This window comes from Macaca thibetana, chromosome 12, assembly GCF_024542745.1.
Source record: "Macaca thibetana thibetana isolate TM-01 chromosome 12, ASM2454274v1, whole genome shotgun sequence".
NCBI lineage: Eukaryota > Metazoa > Chordata > Mammalia > Primates > Cercopithecidae > Macaca > Macaca thibetana.
In genome coordinates this window covers 61,805,535-61,817,334 of record NC_065589.1, presented here as the reverse complement: position 1 = coordinate 61,817,334, position 11,800 = coordinate 61,805,535, and the positions used below count along the sequence as shown (strand labels likewise).

Below are 11,800 nucleotides of genomic sequence, written 5' to 3'. Positions count from 1 at the left end.
TTTGACTGGCCTATTTTACTTGTTAGTAAGGTACAAGGTAGCCATATAGCAAGACAGTTATAGTTGAAGGCCCTGTGACAAGCAATGCTTATCTTTCATTACAACTTTCTTTCATTAAAGCATCCATTGTTACCAGAGTCTACTCATTGTGCAAATATTTCTTGAATTTCTCTCCTTCGTGCATGATCCCAGTTGATGGGGAAATATAGAAACAAATAAAATGTGGTTTTTGCCCTCAAGAAGATTATCTTTTTGGTGAGAAGATAAAGTCAAATAACAATTCAAGAGTTTAATTAAGAAAGTAAATACATGCTTGCAAAATAAATGATTCAGATGAGCTAACACAAGCTCAGAAGAGGGAAAGAATGCTATACATTAGAATTGAGATTGACTGACGACCCGTGGAAAGGCAGGATCACTGAGGCTGGGATCTAAACTATTTGATTAAGTGTGGATGAAAATGAAACAAAAGTACAGAATGTGGGAAAAAAAGAACTGAATACCAACTGGTGATTTATTGGAAAGAGTCAATGAGAGGGAGAAGTACAGGTTTCATGTGTGAAACCTATAGTAAGCCACAATCATTTTCTAACCAGTTGAGTTGAGGCAGAAATAGCCTGATATAGTCAAAATGGCCTTGGACTTGGGGACGGAATAGTTGTCAGGATACAGAGGTTCATCTCTTTTACATACCAGAAATACAATTTTGAATAAAACGATCAACTTCTCTTATCTAATGTTTCTTGAAATGTGAAACAAAAGGTTTGAATTTAGTGTCTAAAGTGCCACGCAGCACACAATTTCTAAGACCTTGGATTCATTTTTGATGAAAATAGAGAAGTGAAGTAGCTGCAGAACCAAAAGGAGAAAACTTTTCAGAGGACCAGAAGGAAGCCGGAGTGGTTGGTGACATACTGGGAAGTGATTCACTAGGTAGAGAAATCAGTGAGTCTTGAGGGACATTTTGCATTTTGAAATGGTATCTGGGTCTGACCCAGGACTTTGTGTTGCTGCCTTCGATCCCCTTCTGCTAAGCATACCTGTTCTTTAGTTACCCTTTTCTCTCTTTTACGCTTCTTTCCCTGTCATACCTCCTCTACCCCAACTAGATGCACCCGAATGGTAGAAGGTAGAATAAGGAGGAGATGCTCTGCTTCTCTTATTGTGGTTATTCATGGATCTCTTGCTTTTCCCCTTTTGATTTGAGCATTTTGAATTGCCACCAAGCAACTGCAACTGTGCCTCTTTGGTTTGTGCCTCTTTGGCCTCCAAGGCCAATGATATAATAGCTATATCCTTCAAACCTGCCCAGACATACCTAGAGAAAACATTTTCAGGTATCTCTAGGTATGTGTGAGCTAGGAGGAAGGTTAGTTAGGAGCAGAGACCAAAAAGAGATATAATGAATGCAACTCTATGAATCCCAAGGGAAAAAGTCTCTAATTGCAGAAGGAGCAGTAACAGTTTTAAGCTGGAGAGCCTGGGTTGGTGCCCAAAGCATTTCTTTGTTTGCCAAAAGCTGCCTCAATGTGGTATTTCCATCAACACCTATTTGTTGAGAGCCTACTCTGTGCCAGACACTATTATACAGGCTGCAATTTTCTATTGGCTCTAAGCCATTCTGATACATAAAAATAAAGTGAACATAGTTTCTTCAAAAGGGATTAGCATTTTATAATCTAGTTCAGCCTCATGTGTTAGCACTTAGTCTGAATATTTGCCATTGTGAAAATATGCAATATCTATGTATTTTTCAGATATGAGCCAAAGTATTGAAAGCATTTCAATACTTTTAATTAACATTGTTCTTTAAAGTGTTCAATCTTTAACCAAAATATTTCTCAAGAAGTATTTCATGGATATACTTGTTATTTATTTTTGTTCTCTGAAAGAAATGCCTCCTGATGTTAAAAATCATTTTGCTGATATCTGTCTTATTCCTTTTTAGAGTCCTCTACAGTCTATCAATATAGAACTAGCTGCAGTTACCAGAAAGTGCTGTATTGTTTTGTGCTTCTGGATCTTTGAATATGCTAGACTGCCAGCTGGGAATGCACTTCCTTGCATGAGAAATGACTACACAATATTCTTTACCACAGTTCAAGAATCAACTCCTTTGATCAACTCTTTTACCCTAATTAGAATGTCCATTTCCCCACTTGGGGTCCAGTGTATTCTGTATAAATTCCTATTGTTGTAATTCTCACATAATATTCATAATTATTTGTCCAGTTTTCTTTTCCCATCTTATGATTTCCCATAAAATCATAAGATTTTATGAACTTATTGAGGGCAGAGATTATGTCTTATTTGTGCTTATATCCTCAGGGCACACACAAAAAAACTCAATATATGTTCAGTAAATTCATTGAATGAATAAATGAATCAATGAACAAATAAGCAAATGCCATATGCATGCATACATTCAACTCCTAGGAACACATTGTACTGGTACAGTAAGGAATGCAAATAAATATAAGACCCTTTCCTGAAGATATTTCTAAGATGTATCAGCCGTACATTATATGGGATGCATATAATGGTTCCTGGATAACATATTTTAAAGAAAGAAGGCTTTCTTTAAAAGGCAGTCTCAAAAAGGCAGTCTGTTATAAAAGTCGTTGTAAGTTGAAAAAAAAAATGTTTTTTAAAAAGCAGAACTCTGTAGTTAAAGAAAATTCAGTAGCCTAAATTCTTTACTACTCCATGTGTGGGTATAGTGAAACATTAGCTGTCTGATATTACACTATTGTTGACTTCTCGGTTTTAGTATTCAGAGAATGACCTGAACTTAGCTATGTTAAGTTACCTGCTCCACAGGAAACCACCTCTGTAACTGTTGCTTGTGCTTTCTCTTTAGGCAACACCCAAAGCCACTGTCAGATGTCATGGGAATGAGACCTCACAAGGTAAGTGCAAAGAAAACAGGAACAAATACATTTTCAAACAGAACTTGGTGAAAACATTGGCCCAAGAATGATAGGAAGCACCGCCTTTTGGGGATCCTTATTTGGGCTGTGGAAGGGACATATAGCCCTGTTTTATATGGAATCATATATGGTGTGAGGAATATGAGTCAGATCCTGGGTTCCCAAGTGGCCTATCTGAGACAGAAGCAGGCTGTGTTGTCTAGACAAAAGGAAATATTTTGTTTTTTGAGGGAATGTTATCAGAATTTTAAAAGCCAAATGATGGCTAGAGAATATAACTAAAATTTTATTGACGCTTTGTTGTTTAGAAAGCTTTTTCCCTCTTTGTTTCATTCTAAAAGTCTATCTTTTTGTCCAATATGCAAATTAAAACTTAATTAAATCTATGATTCCGAAGAGATATAGGCCTTATTACACAGCAGGCATTCTCTGGCTTTTTTTCACATCTGGACTTTTAAACTTTGGGGAATTAATGTCATGTCTAAGATTTCTTGTAGTCTTATTTTGCTAAATACAGGATACATAGCTATTTTAAATGAGTGTTTCATAATCATCCAAAAATGCTACAAATTTCAATGTGAAATAGCTTTTTCCTATGTTGTAAATATTGGATGATTAAGCATTCCTCATGCCTTTTGCATGAAAAGGCAACATAGACTTTATTAGATATCTGTGGTTCTTATTCTTTGAGTATTTGCCTCCCTATTGACCTTCAGCCTTTTGTGCTTCTTTAAAGCCGTTTCCATCCCCCTACTTCCTCCTTCACAGAATGTAAGATGTCAATGAAAGAAGATGAAACCAGAGGTTTTAAAAAAAGATTGGACAATAATGACTAAAACAAGCTCCTTTAGCTTTTATTTTTAACCATTTTATGTGTTTTTATTGATATAAATTGCTTTATTATGATTATAGTTGGAAGTCAACATTTTGGCATATTAAAAAGACCATTTCCTTCCAACCTAGAAAATTCTATCTCATGTTGTTACATGTTAGGCCTCTTAGCAACTTATTCTGTCCTATAGCTTTGTGTTGACACTGCCAATTTGGAGTCCCCAGTTCTAGTCCTGTCAACTATTTCTCCATAGGAAACTGAACCAGAGGTTATACCACAATTTTCTTTTATTTTTCTCAGCCGGAGGATTTTTTTTCACTGTGAAACTGTCTGGTTTCCTACTGGTGGGTCTAATATACAGAGCTCTCTGGTTTGACATATGTGATAAACTAACAAGAATATTTGCATTTGTATAGCTTTTATATACAGATATTTCACTCTCCTAATACTATTTCGAGTTATAGATACATGTTTTTTAAAAGCAAACTCAAATGGCTGACAAACAGCTGCTGCATAGACTTTGGTGCCTGACTGCCTATGTTTATAGATTGCTTATAGAAGTGTGAGTTCTGATAGCCTTTTTGGAGATGAATCTAGCAATATCTATGGCTATTTATTGTGGCATTTGCTGAAGTTCCTTCTACAGCCTATCAGGCACAGCATCACTTGGACCTTAGGCAAGATATATGTCTGACCGCTTTTCCTGCCCTTCTGTCACTCTGCATTTACTGCAGTGACATTCACAAGTGTTCACAGTCTCGCTGAGTATCTCTCCCTCAGAACTCAGGTGCTTTGCTGTTCCTTCTGACTGGATTGCTCCTCTCTTAACAGGCCTCGTGGCTTACTCCCTCAAGTCATTCAGGTTTCTGATCAAATACCTCCTCAGAGAGCTCTTCCCTGGCCACCCCCTTCAAAGTAGTAAGTAATTTCATGTAACTTTGTATCCCCTTATTTAGTTTCATAAAAATATAACATTATGTTACATATTAAATTAGTGCCTGTCCCCTCCACTAGAATGGATTCTTTATGAAAGTGGGAACTTTGTTTTGTTCATTACTCTATTCCTAGAGTTGAACAGGCACATAGAGGGTATTAAGTAAAGGCTTTTTGCACGAATAATTTGTGGTAGCAAATGAACGAAAAAATAAACAAATATAATATACTTGGTAAGAGAATCGTTAGATAAATTGTGGCATATCAATAACATGATCAAGTCATTGAGAAGAATAGAATTAGATCTATGTCATCCAGGGAGTTTCAAAGTTTATTATTAAGGAAGAAGTGGAGATGCAGAAAAGTTTGTATAATAGGACCCTGAGCAATGATCTACATATATACGTATCTATCCATCTATTTGATCCATCTATCATCGCATAAGAATGATGGATATCGTAGGATATTCACCAGGTTGTAAGCGTTAGCTTTGTAGGGAAATTGTGCAGTGTGATTTTGTTGAACAGGGTATGGAAACAGAGACTAGAGGGCTCAAAGTTGGCTGAAATATGTAAAATGATTGCCAGTTTGAGATACATCTTCACTTGCTTCTGCTAGATACACTTCAGAGCAACTTCAGTCATATCTTCCTTCCCTTGCCGCCCACACTGTGACTTAGTGTCAAACTCTGACCCATTGTTGCTGCCTTGGCCTTCCTTAATTACTCTCCTTTGGAATTCCGTGTTGGTGCTCAACGCTTCCATGCTGAAATGCAGGTTCCACGCAGTCAACTTGTCTTGTCTTTGACTACTATTTAGAACCTCTTTGCATTCCTTGAAAAAAGGCATTTGTCTCTTACTGATGTGTTTTGCCCGTGTTGCCTATGCAATGAGTCCTTGATGTTGTTACGACTGTTGCTGATCACTTTTGGTGGGTTTTGAGGAAAAACTATGAAATCGATTCTAGACAATTTAGACTTTTGTGGTTCACTGGGGCCCATAAAACTCCTGAGCCAGGGAAGTGTGACTAGGAGAATAACGATATTTATTCAATGATAATGTGCTCCACATACATAAAGAGAACTCTGCACAGCCCCCGATGGAAAGTTATGGAAACATTCTCAAGTTAGAAACAGTAAATGTTTTGCAAATAAAGTGGCACTGTCTTAGAAATGCCAGAAGGCAGAGGCAAAATATTCGATTTGATAATTAAGAATATAATTAATGATGAGAAACCCTATATTTTAGAGTAAGACTATATCCCCTTTATCATGGCATTCAGTCATTTGAAATTTTATATTCATTAATTTGGTTGTATTTTCCACCAACTCTAAGGAGGAGCTGGAGGGGTGTGTACTTTTTTCGTTAACATTGGATTGCAATATTCAGGCACCTATCTATTCTCACTTTAAATAAAATAATTTAGGAATGTTAGTTCTAAACTCAAGCTGAGGCAAAATAAAGATTTTGTAGTGATTTTCATTTGAGAAGATACAAAGGTTTTGCCAATATACAAGTGTGTTACTTATATCCTTAGAGGGTTTCCAGCTTATTACTGTTTTAAAGATGAACATCAATGGCATTACTTGTGAAGAACATTAAAGATTATTCTAGTACAATAAGAAACTGTATCAATTCACGTCATAAGCCATTTTGGGTATTAGAAAATTAGTTTAAAAAGTAATTGTTCTGAGTGAGGAAAAAAATATGTTGAAGCCCTGCTGTTGGGCAAAATAATCTGAAGAGTCTATTTTTCTGAGCTTTTCTTTGAGCAGTTTCTTCCATCAACACATTTTTAAAACCAAATTCTTTTCTTTTCTCAAACAATATATATAATGTGCAGAGAAGTCGGGAGTGATAGACTAATGTGATGTAACAATTTTAACTTTCTCACATGCATGCTTAAAAATCATGAAACAGCAACAAATTGTAGCAGTTTGTAATTGTTTGCTTTTGTGTTAAATGCTGGGCTGTGACAATCACTTGTTTAGGACAGAAGTCTTTTTGATTATGTGAACCTGAACCCACAGAACTCAAAGGAAACATGTAAATAAATAAAGAAGTGCAAATACCTTTTTTGCATAAAGAGCAGTCCATCAGACTCATGATGAGCTTTCTCCTTTTGTTGCTTTAACTCTTTCACAAAATGTTTTTTGTTTGTATATGTTTTGCAGTGTCCTTTTCAAAATTAATGACCTGGACTTTTTGAATCATAAAACAATTCTGAAAGCCCACATTATTAGAACCATGGGGGAAGTTTGCATCTGTTGATTAGCTGAGAAGCTTGCTTTCACTATTAATATGCAACAGTACTTTCAGTTATGTTCTGGTAAAAGTAAGTATAGATATTAGACATCAACTCAAAAACTTTTGACAAGACAGGTTTCTACAGAGAGGAATCTCCAGTACTACAGAGTTTTGCTTCGTAGCAAAGTTTAACATCTTTACCCCTTTTAAACTCTTGAAACCTAAAACTCAACTAGATAATGTACTTCAATCTTATTAGTTATAAAAAATGTACTAACTACAACGGCCTTTCATCATGGACATCTAAGGTTACCCCACAAGAAACTTCAGAGTAATTGAAATGAAGATCTTAGCAGGCTCTTTTCTGTATTTTAAATGTGTCTGCCAAGCAGTATGCTCAGGAGCTTGTTAATGGACAGTTGTTTCAGATAATGTTCTTTATAAATATCATTGACCTACCTACTCTATACTTGTAGTCTCTCCACTAAGATTTATAATTTTCTGTTCTCATGTTAAAACTGAATGCATATGATTTATTTCTAGTAAGCTCCATCAAATAATACAAAACACAATGTCTTTATTTCTTAAATGTATATATGTACTGACTGAGAGTGGCAGGAGGCAGCCAAATGCCTAGGCAGATAGGGCTGTGTTTTTGGTTAAACCACACCTCCAAGTCAAAGACAGTTTAAAGCCTGATAGCCAAGCTACAGATTAAATCCTCAGACTGGGTTGAGAACTTCTCTTCCTGTTTGGCGCATTCTTCTGATTCATCCCCACCCATCACCTGTTTTGCATATACCTACCCTTTCCTAATTGGTTTTCTACATTGTCCTGCCCACCTTTGAGTGGTATCTTCACTTTAACCTTTTTTGCATACTCACAAACCAATTAGTATGCATTCCCCATTCCCAACCCATCAAAGGCCTTGGACCAAGTCACACGGGGAAATTTCCTGCCTTTGGGTAGGGGTACCACTCCCACATCCCCTCTCCACTGAAAGCTGTTTCATTGCTCAATCAAATTCTTCTCTGTCCTCCTCACCCTTCAGTGTCCAGCGTATCCTCATTCTTCTTGGGTGCAGGACAAGAGCTGGGGAACCACGGAATGTGGGTATAAGCTATAACACAAGTGAGCTGGGACACACCAGCGTGGCCTAGTGGGGCCCGGATGGGGTGTCGTCAGCCAGAGGTCGCTGGCTTGCAAAGTGACTGGGAAGAAAAATCCTACATCATACTGTTTTCTGTTACTATATAAATAAGAAATGCTGAGAGAGGAATAGTAATAAAAATAATTTTTATTTAGAGAGCTTGAAAAATGTTTTCATAGGATTCAGATATAAAAATGATCACAAAACTCAAGGAAAACAGGCATGCTATGGAAAACATAATGAACAGTATACTAATGTTTTCATACATGAATATGGAAATCTTTAAAATAAGCATATTTTAAATTTTATAATTTAAAATTTATTATGCGTAGCAAAATTTCTAATATTTCATTTTATGATACACATAGTAATTATCTTATATAAGAATTAACTTGAATAAATATTTTTAAATTTATATATTATCTATTAAACCCATTCTCTTTTGTATTCTTTCTCTCTGTCCTTATTTCTATCTCTTTCTCCATAAGCACACACATATTTTTTTTAAATCAAATGCAAGAATGTAATATATTGATAGAAATGTAAAAATTGAGGTTTATATGAAATTTCAGATGATGACAGATATAAGCACTAAAATTTTATTTAGAAAATGCAAAGAAAATATTTCTAAGAAATAAAAGCTGATTACTTGGTACAGGCTAATTTTAATGACTACATATAATAACTCATAGATGCAAATTTTACATGCTTTATTGCTCATAAACTGTGATTTAGATGAAAAATTTGTTCAGTGAGTACATTAAAAATTAAGATAAATTTGTTATTGTTGCTTTGTGAAAATAAGACATATTCTTCCATTAGCAGCATCTACAGGAATAAAGCTTTTTCAAAATCTCTGGGTTCCTTAACCACTAAGATGGACCTCACTATAGGAACATCTTGGACCTTGTCCAGTAAATTTCATAAATCAGTGTCAGCACTTTAAGTCGGTTTCATCTATAACAATGAAGCGTCACAAATACTACAAACAGAGCTTCTCTAAGTTTCAGCATAATGCAGTATGCTTTGGTTGCAAATTTTACCTTAATTTACTTTTGTTTACTTTCAGCTAAAGAGCATGTTCAATATAAGATTAATGTAAAATGAGTCCCGGCTCCAGGCAAAGTGAGTTCATACCCTTTCCTTTATTTTATTCTCTAATACCTTTACTCACAGCTTTTATATAGTAGCCACTGTCTGACAACTACAAGTTTATATATTTGTTTGTTTTCCTGAAAACTACCGCTCAAGTAAATTTGTCAAAAATTAGAAGTAACCATCTGATTGTCATTTTGTTTAGTAAGTTTTATGTTTTGCTAACAGACTTGTTTATCATTGAATAGATATGACTTCTAAGCTGTTAAGAATTCCATATTATGTTGACCTGTGTCTTCCAAGTCCAGTTGGAGTTAGCGAAGAAACTGAGGTAGGCAAAGCTGCTTTGGCTCCAAGAGGAAAAATAGTTTTTATTTCATGAAAATGCAAATAATTAAGGAGGTGGGAGCTAAAAATATGTATAGAGCTAAGACTGTCCAGGAAGAAGTTAGAGAAGAAAAGGAGTAGAAAATAAAACCATGCAAATTCACAATTTAAACAGAGAAGAAAAACTCAGAAACCGAAAAGAGATAATCTGGAAAGTAAAAGGAAGTAACATCTCAGATGACAAAAAAGGGGGGAATTGTGAAAAGAATGGAGCCATCCGCATTATCCATTGTTGCAGAAAGCTCAAGTAGCTGGAAAACAGAACAGGGTTTAGGGATGCTAGCCACTGACAATTCATGGTGGCCTTTTAGAAAGCAGTCTTAGAAGACTGACGTGGCTGCAAGGAGGGGATGTGGAGCCAGTGAGTATAAAGTGACTCGAAAGTGTTGAGTGAGAAGCTGAAAGAGACAGAGTACATAGTCCGAGCAGGAAGGAAGATTGAGGCAAGAGATGCATTTGATTTTCCAGTTTTTGAAAAGAGAATTCCATTTCTGATATAAATACATGGATTTAATCTGAAATGTTTCTGTATTATTTAGAAGGTTTCAGGGCTGTAGCTTTAAGATGACATAGTAGAAATAAACAGACAAAATTAACTTAGCCACTTGAAAGAATTTACACTAAGCTTAAATACAAAATTGTAGTCACTTTTAAACTCTCACAAGGTTAATTTAGGATGTACTGGCACGTGTTTCATAAATAATAATTAAAATGACAAATTTCTACATCTTTATTTCTGTGAATATTTAATATTTTATATTCTATTGATGACATATGCCATCTATAATGCTGTTATTTTAATGTTAAGTTAGAACTCATTGTATCTTCAGAATATGCTAGCATATTTCATAGAAATCCAAGAAATATTTTCATTATTATAGAGAATTTTGAATGGAACTTTTATAAATACTAACATGGGGGGGGGAAGGACAACTCCTATAAATTTGCATCAATAATAATTGTAAATATCCTGAACTTATGAAGAGAAACAAGTATGAAAAATCATGAAAATAGTGAAGTTACAAACTATTGTGAATGGATCTGTAGTCCTACTGGTTCAGCCTGTAGTGAACAAAATTATTAGATGTTTCACTTGATATTGTATTTAAACCACCTAAAAAAAAAAAAAACTGAACAGTTTACCATGACCTGCTTCATCCTAAACTTCTACATTTTGGTGTTCTCTTAAGGCAGTATCCTAGGTCACCTCTCTTTTCTGACTAATCTGTCCTAGGTGATTTCATTCATTCCCAAGGTTTGAAGTATCATCTATACATTGATTACTACCAAATTTATATTTCTAGCAAACCCCTCTTCTCTAAACGCATATATCAACTTCTTCCTCCTTCCTCTCCACCTCCTCCTCCTGTTCTGCTTCCTCCTGATTCTCTGCCTTCTTTTCCTTGTAACAGCTTAATTGAAGAATAATTGACATATAATAAACTGCACATATTTAAAGTGTACAACTTGGTAAGTTTTTACATATGTATTCACCCATAAAACCATCACTACAAACAAAAGAGTGAACATAATGATCACCCCACAAGTTTCCTCATGCCTTTTGTAATTCCTCCCATTCCCCTGCCCCATCATGAGTCCCTAGGCATCCAAAAATCTGCTTTCTGTATACACTGGTTTACATATTCTAGAATTTTATAAAAATGGAATAATTTGATAAATGAATGAAATGTTTTCATAGTATTTTGAAGGTTTCAAGGCTATCTATAGCTTTAATATTACAAACTGCAAAATACAAAGATACAATATTAAACAGCCATTTGAAATAGTATTTTAATCATTCTGTTTATGGCTTTTTTTCTTCAACCCATGTTTTCATAGTATTTTGAAGATTTCAAGGCTATCTGCAGCTTTAATATTAAAAACTGCAAAATACAAAGATACAATATTAAACAGCCATTTGAAATAGTATTTTAATCATTCTGTTTATGGCTTTTTTTCTTCAACCCAATTATTCTGAGATTCATCCATGTTGTCGCATGTGTTATTGAATGTAGTTCACTCGTTTTCGCTGCTGAGTAGTAATATCTTATTGCATGACTATACCACAATTTGTTTACTCATTCATCTGTTGGTGGGCATTTGAGTTGTTTCCAGTTTGGGGCTATTACAAATAAAGCTGCTATGAACATCTGCATATGAGCCTTTGTATGGACATAGGTTTTGATTTCTCTGGGGTAAATACCTAAAACTGGAGTGGCTGGATCAT

General features: G+C 35.2%; 1 long non-coding RNA gene across 1 annotated transcript; it reads left to right on the top strand.

The window, feature by feature from the left end:
- Positions 1 to 2,764: 2,764 nt before the first annotated feature.
- Positions 2,765 to 11,273, top strand: LOC126932096 (uncharacterized). Its single transcript, XR_007718109.1, has 3 exons — positions 2,765 to 2,909; positions 4,594 to 4,680; positions 9,161 to 11,273. It is a non-coding gene; the product is annotated as an uncharacterized LOC126932096 (long non-coding RNA).
- The last annotated feature ends 527 nt before the right edge of the window (positions 11,274 to 11,800 follow it).